Source organism: Pan paniscus, chromosome X (genome assembly GCF_029289425.2).
Source record: "Pan paniscus chromosome X, NHGRI_mPanPan1-v2.0_pri, whole genome shotgun sequence".
Taxonomy (NCBI): Eukaryota; Metazoa; Chordata; class Mammalia; order Primates; family Hominidae; genus Pan; species Pan paniscus.
The window spans coordinates 95,200,476-95,204,833 of NC_073272.2; the positions used below are offsets into that span (position 1 = coordinate 95,200,476).

The window sequence follows — 4,358 nt, forward strand, 5'->3', positions numbered from 1 at the left end:
CTCTGGCTTTCTTGTTAACTTTCTTCCCTCCGATTGGCTTTTTGTGCATATCCCACCTTCTTTCCCTCATTTTTTGTTTGCATTTGCATATGCTTCATCTTCACCCTGGATTGTTAACCCTCCTCTTCTTAGCTTGGATAGATTCTGTCTGCTTTTTTTAGAGTCTTCTCAGGTGCAGCCTTTTCCAGGTAGTTTCTTTTGATCCTCCAAGTCTGAGAGAAGTGACCAACCTGTGAGCTCTCATGATAGCTAGTTCTAACCATTCCATCTTAAGTCTTTTCACTCTGTGTTATAATTGCCTGGCTATTTGTCTCTTTTCTCCACTGTACTGTGAGCCCCTTAAAGGCAGGGATTCTTCCTTGTACCTCCAGTGCTTTACACAGAGCATGGAAAAAATGGAAAAAATATAGACTTTTCCATTCCATCAACATGGTATATTTTCTATTTCTTTAGATTTTTAAAATGATTTTCCTTCAGTGTTTTTTTACTTTTTCACATACAGATCCTGCACATTTATGTTAGGTATATGTGTAAGTACTTTTTAAACTTTTTTTCAATGCTATTGAAGATGATGTGTCTTCTTTCATTATTTTGGATTCAAATTTTTCATGGTTAGCATATAGGAAATCAATTGACTTTTAAAATATTGACCTTGCTTCCTACAACCATGTTAATCTCTTTTTAAAAGTTATTTCCAGGAGTGTTTTATAGATAATTTAAAAGTTTCCACATAAATCATGTTGTCTATGAATGAAGGAAGTTCTATTTCTTCTTTGCCAATCTGTATGCCTGCTAGATATTTTTTCTCTTATTTATCTAGATTGGACTTCCAGTACAAGATTGAGTAGTAGTGGTGAGATAAAGCATCCCTGCCTCAGTCTCTCACTCATCTTTTATTAGATTAAGGAAGCTCCCATGTATCCCTAGTTTTTGGAAAAGTAAGTTTTCTTGTTGTTGTTGTTTATTTTGTTTTGTTTTATTTTTCCTTAAAAGGAATGTGTATTCACTCATCCAGTATTATAACTATGCTTTTTTTAATTAAGCTACTTTCAATAGATATATTGAGAAGGGTTTAGGATATTTAAAACTTTCTTAAATTTATTCTTAAAAGTGCTTTTAGAATTTCACAAAAACTTTTGTAGTTCCCTAGTTATTATATATGCCAAAAATTTGCTTTTTAATATTCTATTTAAAAAATTCAATTAATAAAAATGAATAAGCTTGTTCTTTCAAGCAACTTTCTTCCAGTAACATACTTAGGTGCTTATTTTATGTCTCCTATAAAAGAAGTTGTGATAGCAGTTGAAAGCACGTTATGCCAAATATATATTTTTGAGGGCTACTATTTTATACATGTTATAAAGCTATTCTCTTTGAGCACAAATAAACGAAGTGAGTAGCGTAAGTATTCAGATTCAATCTATTTTACTAGTCAAGAATTGTAACAGCTGCCTCACACAAATGTGACTAGATTACTTGTTTTCCTTCAGAAATGAAGAATTTAAGTAGCTTTCATCAGAATAATGAAATAGAAACCCAAGAGCTAGTTCCCACAGATACTAGGGTTCATAGAATAAGAGTTAGCTTTACCTCCACAGTCTCCACAGGAATAACACAGAACAAAACTCACTACCATTCATTGGCTAACTGAATATTATTTTTAAAGTTAAATTTAATTAAACCTGTAACACATATATATGACCCTCATGCACTCAAAAATGTGTGTACAACTTTTGACTCTGTAAAAACTTAACTACTAATAGCGTATTATTGACCAGCAGCCTTAGAAATAATATAAACAGTTAATTAATATATATTTTGTATGTTATATGAATTAAATACTGTTATTCTTAAAGTAAGCTAGAGAGAGGAAAATGTTATTAAGAAAATCATAAGGGGCTTAAGATGGTAGCTCTGGATTGGGGTGGCTAGTGACTGGGGAGGCACTGAGGAGGCGTGGGACCATGGTGGCAGCCAAGAAGTGGAGTCCAGAGAATGGAGAAGAGGAGGAATTGAAGGCAGAGATGTTGATTCCAGTAGAATTGTCAGGATTTTCTCAAAATGTGAAAATAGATGCAAGATTTGGAGAATTTACAACGAGAGGCCCATTCTGCAAGTGGACAGCTATCTCTTTGCTGGGGAGTACAAAGACACTCTTAGGACCTATGCTATATTTGAAGAAAATGTTGAAAATGTAGATGCAGAAGGCAATAATAAAACAGTGCTAAAATATAAATGCCACACAATGAAGAAGCTCAGCATGGTAACTCTTCTGACAGAAAAGAAGGAAGGAGAAGAAAATATAGGTGGGATGGAATGGCTGATAATCAGGAAAATGATTTCTCCTATAGACCCAAAATGATTTGTAGCCTTCTACATAAAAATGAAGATGAAGAAGTAGGTAGCTTCAACTCCAGATAAACTTTTGGAGGTGGAAGAGCAAGAGATTAAAGTGGAAGAGCAAGAGATTCAAATGGAAGTTAGTTCAAACCTGAGTTATGGACAGGAGAAACCACTGCACTTGGAAATAGAGGTTTCTGGTTATGTTACTGACATCTCTTCTAAAACAGAAGGTTCTGTTTTTATGGAAACTTAAAATGCTGCCTTACAAACCACTCCTAGATAAAATGGTTCCCATAATAACTAGTCATGATATTTTTGAAGTTTTTATATAAAAATAATTGGCTTTGTAGCTTTCAATTGTTACTATTTTGTCATTTTTGTTGGCTAAACACACATTTCCAGTTATAGCACAACTTAATATACCAGAATCATTCAGGATCAGACATGAATTGAACTTTAAAAAATATAGTTTAAATGACTTTAGGGACTCTTCTTTGATAACTCCTTTAAATTTGAGGTTTTATTAAGGTAAACGTGTATATTTTCTATTGTAAATGTTACAAATTACCACAAAGTCAGTATCTTAAAACAGCACAAATATATTGTCTTAAAGTTTTATAGGTCAGAAATCTGACATGAGTCTCATCTGAGCTAAAATAAAAATATTGTCAGGACTGCTTTCCTTTTTGGAGGCTCTGGCGGTAGGGGTAGAAGGATGAATCCATTTTCTTGCTTATCAGTTGTTGGAAGAATTCAATTATTTGCAGTTGAAGGATCAAGGTCCCACTTCCTTGCTGTCTGTCAGCTGAGGGCCATTTCTAGTTTACAGAGGCGGTCCACATTTCTTGGCTCATGGCCCCCTTGTTTTCAGAGCCAGCAATAGTAGGTCAAGTCCCTCTCACATTTTGAATCTTTCCTGTTGCTTCATCCATCATCCATCTCTCTGACCTACCCCTGTCTTCCACTTCCACTTTTAAAGGTCCATTTGATTACATTGGGCCTACTCAGATAATCTCCCTATTTTAAGATCTGTAACCTTAATTCCATCTACAAAGTCCCTTTGGCATTTAACTTAACATACGCAGGCATAAAACCAGGGATTAGGGCGTGGAAATATTTGGGGTGCCATTTTTCAGTCTACCACAATAAGTATCTTATCTAGGAACAAAAAATAATTTTGAAGTGCTTAAGGATAAAGGTACAATTCCCAATATGTCCGTTGTGATTTCACTCCTTTCCCACTTAATGAAGATTATTGAAACTAAACTGTAATAGTTATTTTATTATGGCAGCAACCTAAATCTGTGCTAATTTGTATTTTTAAGTAAATTATTCACAAACGGTGATGCTTTGTAATAGATTAGGTTTATGAAATTTCCAATATGCAATTGTTTCTAAGAAAACCAGCGATTTCATACAGTTTAACCTAGAACTAATAAGTTAAAATGCATCCCATATCAATTACATCTCATAATTGATGGCGATGTAAATGTTCTTGCAGGTTAGAGAACTAATGTTCTAGGATGATAATTTCTTATTTGAAAAGTTTTACTATTTAATTGGAAAATAACTTACCTTGATGAAAAGCATTTTCAAATCATAAGCACATGTATCTTCCCAGTTTTTATGACTTTTTTAGTCTCAGCTTTTTAATAAAAAGCTCATTTTTCCCACCATGTGTATGCGTAGGAGAGATTTCTAATTGCCGGACCCAATATCTGTTCTTCCTTTATCTCTTTGTAACAGAATCTGTGAATGTATTCAGGTCAGCAATATATACCCGACTTTTCTTGCAAGTACCTGTGACCATATGACTAAGTTCTGGCCACTGGCAGGGACTTAGAAGTGTTGAGTGATGCTTTTGGGAAGTTTTCTACACATTCTCTTTGTTCCTCATGGGACATGAATATGGTGGCTAGAGCTCTAGCAGGATTCTTGGGCTTTAAAGAAACCTTGGAAACAGAAGCCATGAGTGGCAGAGCAACAAGATAGAAGATTGGGTCCTGATACTGTGA

At 34.5% G+C, this 4,358-nt stretch overlaps 1 pseudogene; it reads left to right on the top strand.

Annotated features, from left to right (window-relative positions):
* The first annotated feature begins 1,964 nt into the window (after positions 1-1,964).
* Positions 1,965-2,596, top strand: LOC100974835 (general transcription factor 3C polypeptide 6-like; annotated as a pseudogene).
* The last annotated feature ends 1,762 nt before the right edge of the window (positions 2,597-4,358 follow it).